Genomic DNA, 24,981 nt, shown 5'->3' on the forward strand with positions numbered 1-24,981 from the left:
GATTGAGAGACAGGTTATGCACTTGATTGCCTAACTTAAGTTACCTTGACGAATGTGGTATCACAAGAGCATCTGGCCACAAAGTTAAATGTTTACTAATAAATCTGTAAAACCGTCGCGTCTATGTGTTTGTCTCTGAACACACTAATCTCCGAAACTGTTAGACGAACTTTCATGGAGCTCTCGCAGCTAACTTGAGCATAGTTTGGGACGCCGTACAGTCTTTATTCCACCAAAATTTTCACCAAAATCTGATCGTGAAAGAAAAGAAAGATCTCATGATTTAAAAAGTTTTACTAAAACTTACTTGTCTGTCTGTCTAATGTCTAAACCTAATAGACGGATTTTCACGTTGTCTGTACAGCATAGCTAGAGTATTGTTTTGGGCACCGTATAGGCTTTATTCTATCAAAATCAGATCGCGAAAAAATGGTATCTATATATATTATAGAAATGTACGTGTGTACTGTGTGGCTTTAATTAACGTGCAGCTACTGACAGAGGTCCAGTGTGGGCTTTGATTATCGCATGGCAACAAAACTTGGTAGATATTCTCATGCTTTAATGCGGAACCGAATTACGCAGGAAAAAAGCTACTTCCAATTTTGGCCACCATACATAAATGTTTCCATATGTAATGGATTAGGAGCGGGACGTTGGCAGAAAAGATCAAACAAATGAGAAAGGCATAATGTTGATATTACTTTAATTGGCTCTTTCAGAGTCTGTTCACTATGAGCACCAGATACATCGACGTGATGCTGTAGAGCGCCAGAATTCGACCTGGTGGCCAAAAGGGGAAGTCAAGTTTTTCTAGCGTAAATCGGTTCCGCGTTGACGCATTTGCAAATCACCAACTTTCACTGTTATACGACTATTACAGGCCACACTGAGCCTCCATGAGTAGTTGCACTTTATTGTAACCACTCAGTACGTATGTCCCACATCTTCTCCAAAACCACTCAGCCGATTTGAACCAAACTTGGTACACACGTACTTGCTGTCTTGAAAGAATAGCCATGGCGTAAGAACCGCCTACCTGCCAAAGAGTTGGAGGTGGGGGTGAAAAGAAGTGTAGGCCACAACGTGCGAATACCGACATTTTATTCATCCAACACTTCAGAGCGAGAGCAGTGACTGACTTGGAACAAACTTTACACATAATTTCAGGTCTTTCCTAAACTTTTTGTCGCTTATACCCCTCACAACTTGGTGATAGGGGGAAGTAGGTGTACTACATTTATCGCTGTTCATTTTCGCATTAGGCATGACATTTTAATTTATTACTTCTTTACTACTACATTTTTCAGACAATGTTCACATATAGTGATGAATGTGCCTGCAAAATTGTGTCATTGTACTACACGTAGTTCCGGATATATGGCGTCATAAACACTGAAATACGTCAAAAACTACTGCACCACGCATGACGTTTAAGCTTATTATTACTAACCCGCTGAATCTATTTCAGGGAAATTTGTGAAGGAGGTAGCCTCAACCTGAGAAAGAATGTGTGTATCACAAATACTTATTTCTTTGAAGAATATCACGTGAGTTACAGAAAAAATATTTACTCTTTGAAAAAGTTATTCAGTCTTCGACTTTTGAACTTCACCATATTTGCGAAAATGGTTTTATTGCTTAATATGTGCTATGTAATACGATTCAAAATAATGAATACAAAAAACTGGTGATTTTTCAAACTGGGGAACAATCAAGAATGGGGTGCCGCAAGGTTCGGTCTTGGGTCCTCTGCTGTTCTTAATATATATTAACTACTTGCCATTATATATTCACGAAGATGCAGAGCTGGTACTTTTTGCCGATGATATAAGTATAACAATCACACCCGACAGACAAGAATTAACTGGTGAAATTGTAAATGATGTTTTTCAGAAAATCATTAACTAGTTCTCTGCAAATGGACTCTCATTAAACTTGGACAAAACACAGTATATACAGTTCCACACAGTAAATCGACTGACACCATTAATAGATATAGACTTCGATCAGAAATCGGTAGCTAAGGTAGAATATTCAAAATTTCTAGGTGTATGCATTGATGAGGGGTTGAACTGGAAAAAACACACGGACGATCTGCTGAAACGTTTGAGTTCAGCTACTTATGCTATTAGGTTCATTGGAAATTTTGGCGTTATACATCTCAGTAAATTAGCTTACCACGCCTATTTTCATTCTCTGCTTTCGTATGACACCATATTCTAGGGTAACTCATCACTGAGTAAAAGAGTGTTCATTGCCCAAAAGCGTATAATCAGAATAATTGCTGGAGCTCATCCAAGATCATCCTGCAGACACTTATTTAAAGAGCTAGGGATCTTCACTGTAGCCTCGCAATATATACGTATATTCACTTATGAAATTTGTTATTACCAATCCGAACGAATTCAAAAGTAATAGCAGTGTACATGGCTACAACACTAGGAGAAAGGATTATCTTCACTACTCAAGGTTAAATCTAACTTTGGCTCAGAAGAGGGGAAATTATGCTGCCACAAAAGTCTTTGGTCACTTACCTAATAGCATCAAAAGTCTGACAGATAGCCATATAGCATTTAAAAGGAAATTAAAAGAATTTCTTAATGGAAACTCCTTCTACTCATTAGATGAATTATTGGATATAATAAGTGGGTAATTTCCCCAACCCCCACAAAAGAATTAAAAATATTAAAGTGTCATGTAATATTTTGTGTACTGTAATATCTTGTATAGACACCTTTTGTTAACCTGACACGTTCCAGCTTTCTGTTTACCTGCAACAGAGCCAGTTTCTCAGAATTTCCGAGAACTTCCACCACAGTACTGTTGGTAATGAGTAGTCTGCTTGGGCGGCGTTGACTGAAATCCCCTTCGATAACGCGGGTGTTCCTCTCCCCTGGTATCAGGACAATCTCAACGCGTTCTTATTTAGTTAACGTCATCAGGTTTCACGTCACCAGTAAGCAAACAAACACATGTCACAACTCGACAACGAACAAGGCTATGTTCAAATGAAAAGCGCCATTATTTTTCTCGTTTTATTCTCCATCTGTCTGACACGGCAGGTAACACCTGTTCTGTATGAAATTACCTGTTGCAACCAAGAAGATTTCTATGGACCACACTGTAGTTTAGGTTCTAATTTGCAGTATATGGCCATTCTTCGTAGAGTGTTTGTCATTATTGCCCGACTGAGGTGAAGGAATGAAGAACAGTAGTCTAAGATATAAATTCCATAAGTAATCCTATTAAGGGAGAAATGTATGCGAAGAATACTGAATGCCACACTAAAAATGAGATCTAACAGTTAGAGAATTTGTCAGATATGTGTCCGTTGCTACTTCTCTCTAAAATTGTCTCTGAAAAAAAATGTTCAAATGTGTGTGAAGTCTTATGGGACTTAACTGCTAAGGTCGTCTGTCCCTAAGCTTACACACTACTTAACCTAAATTATCCTAAGGACAAACACAGACACCCATGCCCGAGGGAGGACTCGAACCTCCGCCGGGACCAAGAGCACAGTCCATGACTGCAGCGCCTTAGACAGCTCGGCTAATCCCGCGCGGCAATTGTCTCTGAACTTAAATATACTGACGGATATAACGGAGTTAATAAAGTAAATCATATTTTAATAAAACTGTCGAGAGTATTGGCAGCTGTCTGCAATAGGAGAAAGAGCTGGTGATTTATGAAGAATACACTGGTCAGGGCTTCTTCTACTGACGACCAGTAAATAGGAGGGAAATCTCACTGATTCTGTACTCAGATCCTTTGATGTGCAACGGACAGTTAAATGAAAATGAGACACACGGAAAAAAGTAAGTAAACTGGTTATTATTTCAAAAACTAATCGCCGTAACTGTAAATGCATTTATCACCCCGTGGCACAAGATCACTGCCTTCGTAGAAAGATATTTGCGGTTGCCTACAGAAACATGATAGTATCCAAACGTGCATCTCTTCGCTCGAAGCCAATCGACGGCCACAAATGTCTTTCTTCAGGGCTCCAGAAACATGGAAATCGCATATGCGGCGATCGGAACGATATGGAGGAAGGAGTCAGGGCAGGCCCACATGCCGCCAAGGTTGTTTCGACTATGCTGCAGAAATTTCGCTGGGTAGCCCTTACACATCTTCCATACAGTTCCGATCTGCCCGTGCGATTTCCATGTTTTTGGAGCCCTGAAGAAAAACATTCATGACCACCGCTTAGCTTCGGACGAACAGGTACACGTCTGGATACAATCATGGTTCAACATTCAACCGCAAACATTTTTTGTTATGAAAGCACTGACTGTCTCACACTAGAATAAATGTATTAAGATTTTCGAAACATTAAACCGTTAACTTACATTTTTCCACGTGTCTCATTTTCATTTGCCCACCCCTATATTTCTTCCAAAGTTAATCAATTTTAAATGTTCACCTTTTGTTTGGTGTTCTTATACCTGACAGAAGAAACTTGTTGTGGAAGAACGCAGAGAAAATCCAAGGTTCCTGGACGGCCTAAAACTCGTACTAACTTTGCGATACACATCACACCTGTCCATGTACTGTAGTTGAAATGTTTCATTCAAGCAACAAGAAACAAAAGCATCTACTCTGTTGTTGAAGGTCATTGTATTTACTTTCCCGAGACACAACTTATAATCCTTCCTAAACAACTTTGCAGTAAACAAATCTGAGACTTCCAGTCATCATGGTAACCATTGTTTTACCCGTTGTGTTCAGCAAACGATGTACTTTTTTTTGAGTGCAGCTTTTTGAAGTACCATCTACTAATTTATATGTGAAACACATTACAAATTTGCGTTTTTATTTATCTTTTATTACGATATTTTTTTGAAACAGACATGTTCATAATATTAGGCGGTATACAGCTTACACATTGTCGCAGTGCGTTGCACGTTTTTGGTACAAAATTATGAGAAATAAATCACTTGGGATGAACTGTTCATGTCAAATTAAGTACCAAGTAAATACTTATGTATACTTCTGTCCTGTCTTTATGATTATCAAGCAGCTTACACCTATGGTTGAAAACGTACCTGATCTATAATCATCTGGCCAAAAATGCAATACATTGCACTTTCGTACAGGAAAACAGGTGTTGTGAAAACAGCCTTCAGTGCCGTTACCAAGTCAGCGTCACTTCGCAGCAGCTGTTAATTAAAATTCAATGCATGAAATGCGTATGTCGTTTAAGTACTCGAAAGATTATTAAAAAAAAATTTACAGATTTTGATAAAATATTCTTCAGTTCTGACAATAAGGCTTCAAGGTAAGGCACCGATACTTCATGTTGTATTCTAGCATGGAATAAGTCATTATGCAATAGGAAAAATTTAAAAGAACGATATCCGTTATGTTTCATTTCTCAATAAATAAAATTATATCAGAGCAACATGAAGGTATTGATAACAGATAAAATGAGAATATACTGGAGACGGTCGTCCCAGAATTGCACTGTTCTTCAGTGATCTACATCCCTTGAGGTAGATTTCATGACACCCATCAATCCGACAAGTCAGATCAGTTGAGTGTTATTGTATATTTATTATTTCTCATCAGTATTGTACACTCAGGCTCATAAATTAAGGATAATTGCAGAATATGGTGCCACACAACATGACACTACACAAAACTGGCACTAATAGCATAGGCACATAGGGAACACACTCGAGACAGATCTGTAAGTCCACTGTATTGGTGATAAGTTGAGAAAACCGTCCCGAAGCACATGTGCTACGAAACGCCACTCTTTCCTGCGCATATACGCTGACATCAATATGGGATATGATCACCATGCACACGTACACAGGCCGCACAATGGGTTGGCATACTCTGGATCAGGTGGTCGAGCAGTTGCTCGGGTATAGCCTCCCATTCTTGCACCAGTGCCTGTCGGAGCACCTGAACTGTCGTAGGGGTTTGAAGACGTGCAGCGATACGTCGACCGAGAGCATCCCAGACGTGCTCGATGGGGTTTAGGTCTGGAGAACAGACAGGCCACTCCATTCGCCTGATATCTTCTGTTTGAAGGTACTCCTCCGTGATGGCAGCACGGTGGGGCCGTACGTTATCTTCCATCAGGAGGAAGGTGGGACCCACTGCACCCCTTAAAAGGCGGACATACAGGTGCGAAATGACGTCTCGATACACCTGACCTGATACAGTTCCTCTGTCATAATACCACCTCACACCATCATACCACGACCTCCATACAGGTCAAGGACGTTAAGGGGTTGGTATCTGGTTCCTGGTTCACGTCAGATGAAAACCCGGCGAGAATCACTGTTCAGACCATACCTAGATTCGTCCGTGAACATAATCTGGGACCACTGTTCCAATGACCATGTACTGTGTTCTTGACACCAGGCTTTACGGGGTCTCCTGTGACCAGGGGTCAGTGGAATGCACCTTGCAGGTCTCCGGGCGAATAAAACATGTTAGTTCAGTCGTCTGTAGACTGTGCGACTGGAGACAACTGTTTAAGTGGCTGTGGTAAGGTCCTGGGGAAGGCTAGCTGCAGTATTCTGTGGCTGTCTGTGGGCACTGATGGTGAGATATCGGTGTTCTTGTGGTGTTTTACACTTTTGATGTCCCGTACTGTAGCACCTGGAGACGTTCTCTGTCTGCTGGAATCGTTGCCATAATCTTGAGATCACACTTTGTGGCACACGGAGGACCCGTGCTACGACCTGCTGTGTCTGACCAGCCTCCAGTCGCCCTAGTATTCTACCCCTCATAACGTCATCAATTTGTGTTATTTGAGCCATTTTCAACACAAAGTCACCATTAGCACGTCTCAAAACATTTGCACACTTACTTACTGCACTGTACTTCGACATGCGCCAATACACTTCAGCGTTTGTGGACTGCTGCCGGCGCCAGCGTGCGACGACCGCAGGTCAAATGCACCGCATGGTTATTCTCCGAGGTGATTTAAACCCGCAAACCGCCCACAAGAGCGTTGTTTCACCATGCACCAGCATTATCCTTAATTTATGAGCATGAGTGTAGATGATGTCAGAATTTATGTATACTCACTTAGCTTACAAAATAATTGTTTCTTCCATGTAAATAATTTGGTTGTAACAGGGTCCACAGCAGTGACAAATTTCTTGAACGAAACAAGTGTCCTGAATCGGCTGTTTCTCATTTTTATTTTGGTGTTCTCAGACGTATTGTACCTGTAGGCATTCTCAAGCAACCTAGTTGAAATAAAAATTACGAAACAGCCATTAACAACAGACTAAAAATGTTCAAAAAGGAACGCTTGCGAAGTGGTCGTTCAAGATGTGCCACTACCCCAGATATTAACGCAAAAGTGCATAAAATGGCGTATTGTCTACTGAAAGTGCGAGAAATTGCTGAAGCCGTAGGGGTGTCATCTGAACATGCGTATCACATTTTAACAGTACTTACTTTAGGTTTCCAGTCACCAACTATATTGCATATTTCCAATAATCAGCCACATGTATGGTTTTGTCGTTTGCTATCATAAGGTCTGCCACTGTTACGTTCCGCCTATTTTTGGGTATATCATTAGATGTTGATGATCTTGTATTGCTCCACACAAAGTCATCCCATGTCGGAAGCGGGAGGGACTCCCAGCACCAGTTCCTCCTGAGGCTTTATTAGCGTCTGATTAATACAATCTTGCGATATTAACAGCGTATTTCAGGCGAGATGAGCGCCATCTTGTCCGCTTGGCCGTAACGGACAGAACAGCTTCGTCCACAACGTTATTACGACGCTTGAGCACTGCAACTGGTGTGGACATACCTGCATCACTGGTTCGATGCCGTCTTGTGTGGGCTGGACTGTTGGCACGCATACCATTGCATCGGCTTCCATTGACCCAATGGCGTGCTGAGTGGGAAAATGCAGTGTTTTCGGACGAGTCCCACCTCAACTTGTCCTACGCTGGTGACCGCACACGCATTCGACGCCGCCGTGGTGAGCACAATTGGGCAAATTGGATTGTGTTGAGTGACATAGCTGACAAACGCCAGGTGTGATGGTTTGGGGCTTCATTACCTGTAGCACGCAATCGAGTCTCCAACCTCCTACGTCGGGGAGTTTTACGGCCTGAGACACTGCCCCTCCTGCCCGCCGATCTGCATGCCATATTCCAACAGGACAACGCCCGGCCATACGTGGTGAGGAATGTGCAAGCCTTCTTCGAAGAATGACGAGTACACTGCCCCTCCTGCCCGCCGATCTGCATGCCATATTTCAACAAGACAACGCCCGGCCATACGTGGTGAGGAATGGACAAGCCTTCTTCAAAGAATGACGAGTGCCACTGCTTCCCTAGCCTGTCTGTTCGCCTAACACGTCGCCTAACGAACATGTCTGAGATATGGTCAGGCGGCAACCTGTTGGGTCAGGTCCTTCGGGAACCACAGTTGATTCTCTGAGGACGCGCCTACAAACCGAGTGACAGAGTATTCCCCAGCAGCAAATTCAGACGCTCCTTGATTCCAAGCCACGTCGTCTAGCGGCTGTGGTTGCAGCAGTTATTGGCGCTACTCCACACTGAATTTCCACAGTCCCCTGTGCATGTACAGGTCCGTAATTATAATCATTTGTGTAGTGTCATGTCCTTAATCAGTGGAATAAATTTCATTATCATAACATCTCTCGGTCTTGGTGTTTCACTTTTTGTGGATTCAGTGCATGTGAGTTACGCCGAGTGAAAAGAATAGAACGATTAATGGCACTTGGGCTTTGTTAAAGAACTCATATGATCTAACTGTGGTTTTTGTAGGTTACTGGTGTTTCCTAGGCCTGTTATAATTGATATCGGAGTGATATTTTGCCACGCATACTTCCGATTATCAGTAAGAGTGTTATCTCTAACTACGATTCATAGCTGACGTGAATACTGACATTTAAACTCCAATAATGAGGTGCAGCTAATGATATCACGTGAAGTGAATTTTTCAAACGGTTAAGTACTTAAGAAAAGGCTTACAGTTAAATGCTTTCGTAATACGGGTGTATGAAAGAGGACATTCACATAAGATTGTTCAAATGGCTCTGAGCACTATGGGACTCAACTGCTGAGGTCATTAGTCCCCTAGAACTTAGAACTAGTTAAACCTAACTAACCTAAGGACATCACAAACATCCATGCCCGAGGCAGGATTCGAACCTGCGACCGTAGCAGTCTTGCGGTTCCAGACTGCAGCGCCTTTAACCGCACGGCCACTTCGGCCGGCATTCACATAAGAGATTGTCGTTTTGTTTGAAAGTCGATGTATATAGTCTTCATTTGTTCCACAATATCGCAAATTTTTCCCACGAATGTAACTCAACATTCCACGTTAAAATTATTCCTGCGTCATTCCTTGATAGAGAAAAGGATCTGCTATTAAAGTATCGTATTTAAATAGAAGAAGATTTGACTTTTATGAATATTATTTTGGGTTCATGTCTTCGGAGTCTTTTTGGGGATACGTCTGAGTCCTGGCTGTACTAAGATTTGCACCTACGGCGTGACGACACACGGTCACACTAGCAAATATACGAGATTCACACTGAAGAGTCAAAGCAACTGGTACACCTGCCTAATATCGCGTAGGGCCCCCACGAGCACGCAGAAGTGACGCAACACGACGTGGCATCGACTTATGTCTCAAGCAGTGCTGGAGGAATTGACACCATGAATCCTGCAGGGCTGTACGTAAATCCGTAAGAGTACGAGGGGGTGAAGATCTCTTCTGAACACGACGTTGCATGGCATCCCAGATATGCTGAATAATGTTCATGTCTGGAGAGTCTGGTGGTCAGAGAAAATGTTTAAACTCAGAAGGCTGTCCCTGTGAAGTGTCGCATTGTCCTGTTGGAATCGCCCAAGTTCGTCGGAATACACAATGAACATGAATGGATGCAGGTGATCAGACAGGATGCATACATACGTGTCACCTGTCAGAGTCGTATTTAGACGTATCAGCGGTCCCACATCACTCCAACTGCACACGTCCCACATCATTGCAAAGTCTCCACTAGCTTGAACAATCCCCTGCTGCCATGCAGGATCCATGCATTCATGACGAATCTGCATTTTAGTAATCAATGCGTACGGAACTTTAAGAAAGCACCCGCTCGATACAATTTGAAACGAGACTCGCCCAACCAGGCAAGATGTTTCCAGTCATCGCCAGTCCAGTGTCAGTGTCGACGGGCCGAGGCGAGGCGTAAATCTTTGTGTCTTGCAGTCATCAAGGGTACACGAGTGTGCCTTCGGCTCCGAAAGGCCACATCGATGATGTTTCGCTGAATGGTTCGCACGCCGACACTTGTTGACGCTACAGCACTGAAATCTGCCGAAATTTGGGGAAGGGCTGCACTTGTGTCACATTGAACGATTTTCTTCAGTCGTCGTTGGTCCCGTTCTTGGAGGATGTTTTTCCGGCCGCAGCGATGTCGGAGATTTGATGTTTTACCGGATACCTGACATTCACGGTGCACTCGTGAAGTGGTCGTAAGGGAAAATCCCCACGTCATCGCTATCTTGAAGATGCTGTGTCCCGCCGCTCTTGCACCGACAATAACACCACGTTGAAACTCAGGTAAATCTTGATAACGTGCCATTGTAGCAACAGTAACCGCTATAACAACTGCGCCAGACACTTGCCTGTTTACATATATTCGTATTTGAATACGCATTCCTATATCAGTTTCTTTGGCGCTTCAGTGTAAAAGTCCTTATCCATTAATAAGTTCGTGGCAGGCAGTCTGCAGTTGACATCAGGAGAGGAGTACAGCGTGAGGTGCTGGAGTTGTAGAATCGTTGCACAGACTTTTAACTTCAACGCTCGCTGGTTGTTTCATGTCGAAATAAATTACCAGTTTACTCCATCTTTCTGTTCGCGCTGTTGTTACAGCTTGTAAGACCAGTTCGCCTGCTTGAGTAGAGTTTTCTGAGAAATGATCGTCGTAGTACATCGATTGCTGTTGCTCTAGAAATTCTTTAGGCCCTCCTTCCAGGGCCGCAACGTATGCAGCCCTATAACCATTCACTAGATTCCTTTCTTTTTTTTGTCTCAATAGTCTTCTGACCGGTTTGATGCGGCCCGCCACGAATTCCTCTCCTGTGCTAACCTCTTCATCTCAGAGAAGCAATTGCAACGTACGTCCTCAATTATTTGCTGGATGTCTTTCTCTACAATTTGTGCACTGTACAGCTCCCTCTAGTACCATGGAGATCATTCCCTCATGTCTCAGCAGATGTCCTATCATCCTGTCCCTTCTCCTCGTCAGTGTTCTCCACACGTTCCTTTCCTCTCCGATTCATTGCATAACTCCTCATTCCTTACCTTATCAGTCCTTACCTTATGAGTCCACCTAATTTTCAACATTCGTCTGTAGCGCCACATCTCAAATACTTCGATTCTCTTCTGTTCTTCTTTTCGCACAGTCCATGTTTCAGTACCATACAATCTTGTACTCTAAGGGTATATTCTCAGAAATTTCTTCCTCAAGTTAAGGCATATATTTGATACTAGTAGGCTTCCCGTGGCCAGGAATGTCTTTCTTGCCAGTGCTAGGCCGTTTTTTATGCCCTATTTGCTCCATCCGTCAAGCATTATTTTGCTGCCCAGGTAGTAGAATTCCTTAACTCCGTGACCATCAATCCTGATGTTTTCTCGATGTCCTCATTTCTACTACTTCTCATTACTTTCATGTTTCTTCGATATACTCTCAATCCATAATCTGTACTCATTAGACTGTTCATTGAATTCACCATATCACTTACTTCTTCTTCACTTTCACTCAGGATAGCAATGTCATCAGCGAATCACATGACTAATATCCTTTCAACTTGAATTTTAATTCCTCTCCTGAACCACTCTTTTGTTTCCATCATTGCTTCTTCTGGGTACAGACTGAATTGTAGGGGCGAAAGGCTACAACCCTGTCTTACACCCTTTTTAATACGAGGCTTCATTCTTGGTCGTCCACTCTTATTAGTCCCTCTTGGTACTTGCACATATTGTATATTACCCACATCTCTCTGTAGCTTACCCCTATTTTACTCAGAATTTTGAACATCTAGCACCATTTTACATTGCCGAACGCTTTTTCCAGGTCGACAAAACCTATGAACGTATCTTGATTTTTGTTTATTCTTGCTTCCATTATCAACCGCAATGTTAGAATTGCGTCACTGGTGCCTTTGCCTTTCCTAAAGCCAAACTGATCGTCATCTAATACATCCTCAATTTTCTTTTCCGTTCTTCTGTATATTATTCATGTAAGTAACTTTGATGCATGAGCTGTTAGGCTGATTATGCGATAATTCTCGCACCTATCATCTATTGCAGTCTTCGTAATTGTGTGGATGATACAAGTATTTTTCCAGAAGTCAAACGGAATGCTGCCAGACTCATACATTCTACACACCAACGTGAATAGTCGTTTTGTTGCAACATCTCCCAATGCTCTTAGAAATCCTGATGGAATGTTATCTGTCCCTTCTGCTTTATTTGATCTTAAGTCCGCCAAAACTCTCTTAAATTCTCATTTTAATATTGCATCCCCTATCTCTTCTAAATCGACGCCTGTTTCTTCTTCTATCGCATCATCAAATCTTCGCCCTAAAAGAGGCGTTCAGTGTACTCTTTTTCACCTGTCCGCTCTCTCATCTGCATTTAACACTGGAATTGCTGTTATACTCTTAATGTTACCACCCTTTCTTTTAATTTCACCGAAGGTTATTTTGAGTTTCCTATTTTCTGAGTCAGTCCATCCGATAGTCATTTATTTTTCTATTTCGCCACATTTTTCATGCAGCTATTTCATCTTAGCATCTCGATACTATTTTTCTGCAAAACCCTGCTATTTTGCTTTTCTAAAATTAAACTGTTTAAGAGGAAACTACTTTGGGTCTGACAGTTGCACTGACTATACAATTTATTGGTATGTGTTGCGTCCGTGAAACCTGGTGTTTCACAATTTTTTATGTCTGACCTCTGGTTCTATCACTAACAATCATATTAAATGATGACTAACTGACAACCTCAGCTGCCGACAGGTGTTGTTGTTATACCTCGATGTGGACAGCTGAAAATGTGTGCCCCGACCGGGACTCGAACCGGGGATCTCCTGCTTACATGGCAGACGCTCTATCCATCTGAGCCACCGAGGACACAGATGAATAGCGCGACTGCAGGGACTTATCCCTTGCACGCTTCCCGTGAGACTCACATTCTCAACTGTCCACAATTCTACATATGTATTGTACCTTATAGACATTTGCCCACCCACTCGTTACGCACGCTTTGGCGATTCCCGTAAGAGTTTGGGCAACCTGTGCGCATTCGCACAGACGAAGGTCAATGGCTGGGTAGCCTTTAACTATATATACGAAGACAGTAACTAGTTCTCGAAAGAACAGTTACTGTTGATGACCGTGCAGCTTTTCCCTGGAGGTATAACAACAACACCTGTCGGCAGCTGAGGTTGTCAGTTAGCCATCATTTATTCCATGGAAAAGCTGCACGGTCATCAACAATAACTGTTCTTTCGAGAAATAGTTACTGTCTTCGTATAAACAATCATGTTGTCCGGGTTGTATTCTCTGTGCCATCTTCCACATTCTGAGGCCGTTTCGTACCATGTATTACTTTTAAATTGAGCTCTTCTACTCACTGTTCTAGTATCTCATATTTATAACTGTTTTCAGAGTACCCCAGGCCATGCTGTGACAGTTAAAATCACCAATAACAAATTTTAAGGTATGAGATTGGAAATATTTTCGCTCCTCAAAGACCAATTCTACAGGTGGTGGCTTATAGAAGGAACTTACTGTGCAGCTGTTGACCTCAACAGTGTGCATCTCGATGACATTTTCGCAAATCGGAGCTGCCGTAGTTACTTTAATGTTCTTTTTCGCAAAGTTGCACTTTCATTTCATTTGCAAGGTTTCTCTAGTATTAGCTTCATCTTTTGAACCCGGGGTCTTCAGCATTTTGTTCCTCGGTGCCTCTCATGGCGCAGGAGGAGATCACAGTTTGTTTTCTTGCACAGATTGCGTAGTAAGAATTCCTTATCTGCAGAAAGGCTTTCAATCATTGACACCGGTGTGTCAGACCCACCATACTTGCTCCGGACACTGCGAGAGGGCTGTACAAGTAATGATCACACGCACGGCACAGCGGACACACCAGGAACCGCGGTGTTGACCGTCGAATGGCGCTAGCTGCGCAGCATTTGTGCACCGCCGCCGTCAGTGTCAGCCAGTTTGCCGTGGCATACGTAGCTCCATCAAAGTCTTTAACACTGGTAGCATGCCGCGACAGCGTGGACGTGAACCGTACGTGCCGTTGACGGACTTTGAGCGAGGGCGTATAGTGGTCATGCGGGAGGCCGGGTGGACGTACCGCCGAATTGCTCAACACGTGGGGCGTGAGGTCTCCACAGTACATCGATGTTGTCGCCAGTGGTCGGCGGAAGGTGCACGTGCCCGTCGACCTGGGACCGGACCGCAGCGACGCACGGATGCACGCCAAGACCGTAGGATCCTACGCAGTGCCGTAGGGGACCGCACCGCCACTTCCCAGCAAATTAGGGACACTGTTGCTCCTGGGGTATCGGCGAGGACCATTCGCAACCGTCTCCATGAAGCTGGGCTACGGTCCCGCACACCGTTAGGCCGTCTTCCGCTCACGCCCCAACATCGTGCAGCCCGCCTCCAGTGGTGTCGCGACAGGCGTGAGTGGAGGGACGAATGGAGACGTGTCGTCTTCAGCGATGAGAGTCGCTTCTGCCTTGGTGCCAATGATGGTCGTATGCGTGTTTGGCGCCGTGCAGGTGAGCGCCACAATCAGGACTGCATACGACCGAGGCACACAGGGCCAACACCCGGCATCATGGTGTGGGGAGCGATCTCCTACACTGGCCGTACACCACTGGTGATCGTCGAGGGGACACTGAATAATGCACGGTACATCCAAACCGTCATCGAACCCATCGTTCTACCATTCCTAGACCGGCAAGGGAACTTGCTGTTCCAACAGGACAATGCACGTCCGCATGTATCCCGTGCCACCCAACGTGCTCTAGAAGGTGTAAGTCAACTACCCTGGCCAGCAAGATCTCCGGATCTGTCCCCCATTGAGCATGTTTGGGACTGGATGAAGCGTCGTCTCACGCGGTCTGCACGTCCAGCACGAACGCTGGTCCAACTGAGGCGCCAGGTGGAAATGGCATGGCAAGCCGTTCCACAGGACTACATCCAGCATCTCTACGATCGTCTCCATGGGAGAATAGCAGCCTGCATTGCTGCGAAAGGTGGATATACACTGTACTAGTGCCGACATTGTGCATGCTCTGTTGCCTGTGTCTATGTGCCTGTGGTTCTGTCAGTGTGATCATGTGATGTATCTGACCCCAGGAATGTGTCAATAAAGTTTCCCCTTCCTGGGACAATGAATTCACGGTGTTCTTATTTCATTTTCCAGGAGTGTATATCAGTTATTTTTATGCAGTTGGTGTTCCTGCGTTGGAAGGATTAGCCAACGTTGTCGTTGCCGGGGTACGCATGACTGTTTTAAGACTTCTGAAATACAGCCTTTGCCACCTGTTTTAACAGTGGAATTGTATATGAGAATATCGGGCTCAGGAACGCATCAGAATGGACATGTTTGACCCATTTTCAGACCAACCAACAAGATTTTTTCGCCGATTTGTGACCACAGATGAAACTTGGGTCCGCACCGTACCGCAGAGACGAAACAACAGCCAAAGCAGTGGAAAAACGATGATTCGCCACCAACAAAGAAAGCAAAGGTAATACGGTCGGCCAGCAAGATCACAGCGTCAGTTTTGTGGGACGCGAAAGGAATTCTATTGATAGATTATCTCACCACTGGTCAAGCAGTTACGGGACAATATTACGCTAACATCCTGGATCAAAAACAGAAAAAGATACGCGAGAAACAGCGAGGTTTCCCAAGGAAGAAAGTTATCTTTCATCATGACAGTGCAGGCCCACACACAAGTGTAGTTGCCGTGGCAAAAATACATGAACTAAAATACGAAATGTTTCCACAACCCCCGCATTCATCTGATTCGATTCAATTAGGCTTACATCTCTTACCCAAGCTCAAAATTGTCCTCAGTGGACGGGCAACTGACAGCCGAAGTTAACGGAAATTTTGCGGGCTGAAGGAAACTAATTTTCGAAATGGGATCAAGGCTTTGGAACATCGCTAGACCAAGTGCATTAGTGTACAGGGCAATTACACTGGGGTAAATTATTTCTTCTATTCCATCCACGGAATTTTTCAAACTACTGTCGTACGTATGTTCTGAGTTACACTGATAGAATTTCATGGACAGTCCGTGTCTGGACAAATATACGAGGTGTGGCTAGAAAAAAACCGGACTAGTACTGGTGAAACAATAAAACGAATGCAATAAGGCTGAAAGTCGCGTGGCCTGTCACGTGACTCTCGCTCCGCCTACTGCTCGAGTTTCATCTGCCTCCTGCACTCAGTCTGACCGTGGCGTCTGTTTTAAGTAGTTGACGTTTTGTCTGTGCGTCGGAAAATGTTGAGTGTACAGAAAGAACAGCGTGTTAACATCAAATTTTGTTTCAAACTAGGAAAATCTGCAAGTGAAACGTTTGTAATGTTACAACAAGTGTACGGCGATGATTGTTTATCGCGAACACAAGTGTTTGAGTGGTTTAAACGATTTAAAGATGGCCGCGAAGACACCAGTGATGACACTCGCACTGGCAGACCATTGACAGCAAAAACTGATGCAAACATTGAAAAAATCGGTAAACTTGTTCGACAAGATCGCCGTTTAACAATCTGCTCTGCAGTTCAGTGCTGCATAACAACAGTAAATGGCGCGCTTGTGCGCTACTGTTTATACTGCACCGTATGCCACGACTACAGCTCTCAAGCCCGATAATGTGATAAGCTATTTTATTTTATTTTATGACGTTTTCGTTATTGCCTACTTCCACGTACACAGTCTTCAATACTTATTTTACTTCGTTGTACTACTATAACAGGCCAAGCAAGGACTGCCCATAAAACTGTGTGACTCAGACCCAAAACATACACTAATTAACGGGTTAAACGTTGTATTTATTCTTTTTTTGCCTGGTTTTATGCTGGCGGCTATAACCAATTGTTGCTTTGTAATTTATATTCTAATTACGCTATTCTGACTTGAGATAGCTACACAGCATAAACGTCAAAATACAGAAAATGAAAGTAAAATAGTAATTAAAAACAGCCGAGACAGGAAACTTATTTCGTTCAAGGAATTTGCTCTTGTCATTGAGAGATTAAATAACTTTATTACAAACTTTTCGAGCCTGTAAAGTAGACTGTAGTTATAGAGTGAGGAAGATTTTGTAATGTTTATTGGTTTAGGAATTTTTCTGTTCTTTAATTTGACGTTATAGTCAGTCTTAAAAACAGCATATCTTTATTGTATTGCATACTGCGTCTGTTAAAGTTATGAGGCGTAGGTCCTTGGTTTACTCGTAAGAGAAGAAACTATAAAACTTGTTTTAAATCAAGTTAGTGTAGTCTATATATTAAAACAACAAAACACCAGTCATATTATGTTATAAATTATTTCTATGCTTTGGATGATGAAATACAATGATAGTATCACTCAGCTCCATTGGAGGAGATAGGAGGAGATTAGTGTTTAACGTCCCGTCGACAACTAGGTCATTAGAGAACAAGCACAAGTTCGCATTAGGGAAGGATGGAGAAGAAAAGCGGCCGTGCCCTTTCGGCAGAACCATCCCGGCATTTGCCTGAAGTGATTTAGGGAAACCACGTAGAACCTAAAGCAGGATCGCCGGACGCGGGATTGAACCGTCGTCCTCCCGAATGCAAGTCCACTGTGCTAACGACTGCGCCACCTCGATCGGCTCCACTGAAGACACAAGTGGACAAAAAATTTTCATTTATAACTGCAGCACACTAAGCCTAAAGTCATCTTCATTTGAGCCACATGTGAAGGTGTCATAATATGTAAGCTGTGAGGAATTCTTTATTTTCATTAGAATGCATTCTGCAATCAGTTTCGAGGGTTACGTAGAGTACTAATGGAAAGGACGGATTGAAGAATAATCAGGGTTAAGGACAGAGGTACTAGAGTCAGAGGACTAGCTCGTAATAGACGAGTGTGGGGAAGGAATCACAACAGCAATTACATCAATGAAACCGAAATGTGGACAGACAGATGAAGATACTAACAAGGGAACCTCCCCATCGCACCCCCCCTCAGATTTAGTTATAAGTTGGCAGAGTGGATAGGCCTTGAAAAACTGAACACAGATCAATCGAGAAAACAGGAAGAAGTTGTGTAGAACTATGAAAAAAATTAGCAAAATATACGAACTGAGTAGTCCACGTGCAACATATGCAACTTCAAGGGTGATGTGCAGTCAGGAGCGCCGTGGCCCTGTGGTTAGTGTGAGCACCTGTGGAGTGAGAGGTTCTTGGTTCAAGTCTCCCCTCGACTGAAAATTTTAATTATTTTATTTTCAGACAATTGTTATCTGTCCGTCCGATGCGATCACTTTTTTGGGAGTGATAATCACATCCACAAGAAAAACTAAATCGGGCAAGGTAGAAGAATCTTTTTACCCATTCGCCAAGTGTACAAGTTAGGTGGGTCAACAACATATTACTGTCATGTGACGCACATGCCGTCAACAGTATCGTATAGAATACATCAGACGTGTTTTCCTGTGGAGGAATCGGTTGACCTATGACCTTGCGATGATATGTTTTCAGTTCCCATTGGAGAGGCACGTCCTTTCGTCTACTAATCGCACGGTTTTGCGGTGCGGTCGCGAAACACAGACACTAAACTTATTATAGTGAACAGAGACGTCAATGAACGAACGGACAGATCATAAGTTTGCGAAAATAAAGAAAGTTAATTTTTCACTCGAGGGAGGATTTGAACCACGGACCTCTCATTCCGCAGCTGCTCACGCTAATCACAGGACCACGGCGCTCCTGACTGCACAGCACCCTTGAAGTGACATATGTTGCATATGGACTACTCAGTTTGTATGTTTTGTTCATTTTTTCATAGTTCCACACAACTTCTTCCTGTTTTCTCGATTGATCTGTGTTCAGTTTTTCAAGGCCTATCCACTGTTCCAACTTATAGCTAAATCTGAGGGGGGTGCAATGGGGAGGTTCCCTTGTTAAGTCCGGTTTTCCAGTGCCATAGTTCCACGTCTCTCGGTGGAACGCTACTAGCATTATTTTGCGTTCTCCCTATACCATGCGCGGATCATGCTCAAAAAGAATGATTGACTCGACCCCCTCTATTTATGACGTCAAGTGTGCGTGGGCGAGATGTACGTGGAATAGAGGAATAAATTCCCCTACTCGGAGCGTCAGCTTCTGGGATTTTCAAGTGTAACTCTCTTCGTAATGCACAACATCTTTCCAGTATTTCTTGCCACTGTGCGCTTCTGTCCCGCCCTACGATCCTGTCGCATTGACTGCATTGACCAGTGACGAATGACCACCTCTCTGCTGAATCGACGATATTTCTTCCGTGATCCTGGTATAGACATGGTCCCAAACTTCTTAAAAATACTTAATCAGTGTGAGAATAGCTTTGTTCGTGTCCCACGTCGCGCATGATTAATGCTTGCACACTGTTCTACTAAATCTCTGCCTGAACTTTGGGTCCTCGGTAGTCAAAAGTGCCTCAGAGCTTAAGATACCTTTGGATTCGAATTATTGAGTAGTGAGCATCGAATTGTGGTCCACCATCGCGACTGACTCTACAGCAGTCCCTCTCAATCATTCGATCCGAGAGCATGTCATAGGTTCATTTCCAGCTCCTAACTCAGCTGACAGCCCACATAACAATCTTCCTCTGTCATTCAAATCGCACTGTATGGGTACTTTTTTTTTTTTCACTTGCCGCCATGATTTTACGACCCACCACCTAAGTGCTTAAGGTGGGTCTATTTTGACCACTTGGCCGCTACGACCGGTGTACGGGTGCTGATGTAGTTGATGAAACTCACACCAGTTCCCGCATCCGGCCGCACCGTTGCGCGTGTCCCGCCACGTGGAGGCGGGTCTGTACTTTTTTTTTTTCTTTCTTATTTCTTCCTTTGGCAGCTTTCCCAAAACCGATTTAACAAAAATTTACAAAATTAAATTTTGGATTAGAAGAAGGAAATACATGGAATAGTTTAGACTGAAGAGGAGAAAAGACGATAGGAAAGGAAGAGATGATAGTCCCACCACCGTAGGGTACGGAGGATGAGCGCCTTGGGATTTATCTTCAAGCCTCTGATCCTCAGTCTCCTGACCTTAGCCTAGAAAGTTCTATTCTATTCTATTTATAGCAACTGATATCTCTATTTATATTCTAGCTGGTTATTTATATACAGGTTTAGAGTGCCGTGGTAGCTGATGGCAATTGCGACGGTGCGCCGACACTGTTTATACCTAATTTAATACATTAATCTATTGTCCGTTGCAGGACTACTTATGTAAGTCTATTGCATATCAGTTGTTTTATATTGAGTCTTAGTTTACCTTTACCACACTATGGTGTCTGTCTGGGTGCTGCGTATGGGTTTATTGTCTGTGTGGTCTTCCGTTCCTGTACTCTTTGTGGCATTCATCAGAAATTTTGTCTGTTAGTGCGTTCAATATGTCCCAAAGTTCAGGTGTTCTGATTGCATCGTATATGTGTTCCTCTGTCTGTAGGTGTTGTATCCCAGGTGTGTTCCTGTGCTGTCTGTATTTCCCGCAGAATAGGATCGTGTGTTCGGGGGTTCCCATACCTCCACATGTACACGTTGACGTGTCTCTAAGACTCACGCGATTTAAGTGCGTGGGATAAGGTCCGTGGCCAGTCAAGAAATGCACCATGCCGCGGCTAGGATCGGCATGTTTCATTCTTAACCTTTGCGTTATGTTCGGAAAAATGTATAGACTCTCCGTCCCTTATCGCTTGTACCCCATTCCTGTTGCCATATGTCGATTTTCCATTTTTTGAGGTCCCGCTTATTGTTCAGCGGGGAACCAGTCATTATGTTGACCTGGTCTAGTCTACCCATCTTTAACCAGTACAGAGCGGCCCGATATTTGATTGTAATACCTATCGGGAAGATTCCTAGCACGACACACAGGATATGAGGACAGACAGGACTGTATGGGTACTCCTAGAGATAGACATTTCACGCTTATGACTCATTCTAATAATAATTTGGAATCCTGTAATAAAACTCGAAGTTTTCTTCTATTTATAAGCATATACTGGGTGACAAAAGTCACGGGATACCTCCTGATATCGTCTCGAACATCGTTTTGCCCGACGTAGTACAGCAACTTGAAGTGGCATGGACACAATGAGTCGTTGGAAGTTCCCTGCAGAAATATTGAGCCATACTACCTCCATAGCCGTCCATAATTGCGAAAGTGTTGCCAGTGCAGGATTTTGTGCACAAACTCACCTCTCAATTACGTCCCTAAATGTTTATTTGAATTCATATAGGGTGGTCTGAGTGGCCAAATTATTGGCTGGAATTCTCCACAAAGGTCTTCAAAGCAATCACGAGTGCCATTTCCAGTCAGTGATCAGAGAACCCACTCCATTCCATGCAGACATAGCCCGCACCATTAAGTAGCCACTGCCAGCTTGCACAGTGCCTTGTTGACAACTTGGGTTCATGGCTTTGTGGCGTCTGTGCTAAACACGAAACGTACTATCAGCTCTTACCAACTGAAATCGGGAATTATCTGATCAGGCCACGGTTTTCCAATCGTCCAGGGCCCCAAACGATGTGTTCACGAACCCAGGAGAGGCGCAGCAGGCGATGTCGTGCTGTGAGCAATGGAACCCCCGTCGTTCGTCTGCTGCCATAGCCCATTATCGCTAAAATTTCGCAGCGCTGTCCTAACGGATATGTTCGTGGTACGCCCCACATTGATTTCTGCGGGTATTTCACATAGTGTTGCTTGTCTGGGGGCACTGACAACTCTACACGTACGTCGCTGCTCTCGATCGTTAAGTGAAGCCCGTCGGCCACTGCGTTGTCCGTGGTGAGAGGTAATTCCCAAATTTTGGCATTCTCGGCACACTCTCGACACTGTTGATATCGGAATATTGAATTCCCTAACGATTTCCGAAGTGTATTGTTCCACACGTCTAGCTCCAAGTACGATTCCGCGTTCAGAGTCTGTTAATTCCCGTCGTGGGGCCATATTAACGTTGGAAACCTTTTAACATGAATCGTCCGAGTACAAATGACAGCTTCACCAACGCACTGCCCTTTTATACCTCGTGTATGCGCTACTGTTGCATTATGTATGTTTGCATATTACTATCCAATCCATCATTTTGATTTGCAGCTCCTTGTATTGGCCGTGTTTGCAGTTAAAATTGTTGGATGTGAGGTCCACCAGTTATGCAAAACACCGTTTTTCTCAGTACCCAAACATGTTTCGGCACCGCTGTGCCATCATCAGTGGGTTTTCGTTTTTATTTATTCTTTACATTTGGTGTGCATGAATTTTCTGGATCACTTGTGTGTTTATTACTACACGTAGCTTGCCATGTTTTCGTATGGCAAGTACTTCCATTCTCCGAATAATGCTGAGGTGTTGTGAGGCACACGTAATTATAACAAGTATTTTTCACAAATAACGTAGTAAAACACTTTTCACTTCACCAGGACACCAATCACTTTCGTCACCTCAGTGTAAGTCACTTGCTCGTGTTCGGCTGTACCCGCAGGCTAATGTCAGGAGTTGCATAGCGATTTTGATTTACTAGTAGGTACAGCGATTCACGACGAAGGTGCCTGTATATAACTGATAACTATAGTATGAATTAAGTTTAAGTTGTGAAAACGATACCTTTGACACTCAGCAAAAGAACTGTCATAACTCAAGTGCAGCAGTGTCTCGAGAACGCAGCAGGCGTAATCCAGTTGTATCTGGAGTAGTGGTCTACCAGTAGGGTGTGTGGCTGGATACCCCAAGGCTGTGGGTTGAGTTCCCAGCTGGGTCACCTTTCCACTCCGGTATTTAAACCACCATTCACTTCTCAGTGATGTGGAGATATATATTTCGAATTATGATGATAATTTCAGACTGCCAAATTCTGCTTCCCTGAAATTAGCAAACGCAATTTGCACTCTTAATCCACTACAAATTCTTTGAAGAACGGGCACTACTTCACGGTGCGTACTAAGCTTCACAAGAAAAGTGCTGTCACACGAGTTATACATGTACGTCATCTGTGGTTTTTTCTTACTTTCTCTTTTGTTTGTGCTATTTCAGCTTCCGATATATACAGAATCACTCACTCGCACATAAATGGTACGCGTATACAGGGTGGTCCATTGATAGTGACCGGGCCAAATATCTCACGAAATAAGCATCAAACGAAAAAACTACAAAGAACAAAACTCGGTTAGCTTGAAAGGAGAAACCAGATGGCGCTATGATTGGCCCAGTAGATGGCGCTGCCATAGGTTCTAATGGCTCTGAGCACTATGCGACATAACTTCCGAGGTCATCGGTTGCCTAGAACTTAGAACTAATTAAACCTAACTAACCTAAGGACATCACACACATCCATGCCCGAGGCAGGATTCGAACCTGCGACCGTAGCGGTCGATCGGTTCCAGACTGTAGCGCCTAGAACCGCACGGCCACTCCGGCCGCTGCCATAGGTCAAACGGATATCAACTGCGTTTTTCTAAATAGGAACCCCCATTTTTTATTATATTCGTGTAGTACGTAAAGAAATATGAATGTTTTAGTTGGACCACTTTTTTCTCTTTGTGATAGACAGCGCTGTAATAGTCACAAACGTATAAGTACGTGGTATCACGTAACATTCCACCAGTGCGGACGGTATTTGCTTCGTGATATATTACGCGTATTAAAATGGACCCTTTACCGATTGCGGAAAAGGTCGATATCGTGTTGACCTATGGCTATTGTGATCAAAATGCCCAACGGGCGTGTGCTATGTATGCTGCTCGGTATCCTGGACGACATCATTCAAGTGTACGGACCGTTCGCCGTATAGTTACGTTATTTAAGGAAACAGGAAGTCTTCATCCACATGTGAAACGTCAACCACGAGCTGCAACAAATGAGGATGCCCAAGTACGTGTTTTAGCTGCTGTCGCGGCTAATCGACACACCAGTAGCAGACAAATTGTGCGAGAATCGGGAATCTCAAAAACGTCGTTGTTGAGAATGCTACATCAATATCGATTGCACCCGTACCATATTTCTATGCACTAGGAATTGCATGGCGACGACTTTTAACGTCACGTACAGTTCTGCCACTGGGCACAAGAGAAATTACTGTACGATGACAGATTTTTTGCACGCGTTCTATTTAGCGACGAAGCGTCATTCACCAACAGCGGTAACGTAAACCGGCATAATATGCACTATCGGGCAACGGAAAATCCACGATGGCTGCGACAAGTGGAACATGAGCGACCTTGGCGGGTTAATGTATGATGCGGCATTATGGGAGGGAGGATAATCGGCCCCCATTTTATCGATGGCAATCTGAATGGTGCAATGTATGCTGATTTCCTACTTAATGTTCAAATGTTCATATGTGTGTGAAATCTTATGGGACTTAACTGCTAAGATCATCAGTCCCTTAGCTTACACACTACTTAACCTAAATCATCGTAAGGACAAACACACACACACACCCATGCCCAAGGGAGGACTCGAACCTCCCCTGGGATCAGCCGCTCAGTCCATGACTGCAGCGCCTAAGACCGCTAGGTTAATCCCGCGCGGCCCTACTTAATGTTCTATCGATGTTACTACAAGATGTTTCACTGCATGACAGAGGGGCGATGTACTTCCAACATGATGGATGTCCGGTACATAGCTCGCGTGCCGTTGAAGCGGTATTGAATAGCATATATCATGACAGGTGGATTGGTCGTCGAAG

This window comes from Schistocerca nitens, chromosome 1 (genome assembly GCF_023898315.1).
Source record: "Schistocerca nitens isolate TAMUIC-IGC-003100 chromosome 1, iqSchNite1.1, whole genome shotgun sequence".
Lineage (NCBI taxonomy): Eukaryota > Metazoa > Arthropoda > Insecta > Orthoptera > Acrididae > Schistocerca > Schistocerca nitens.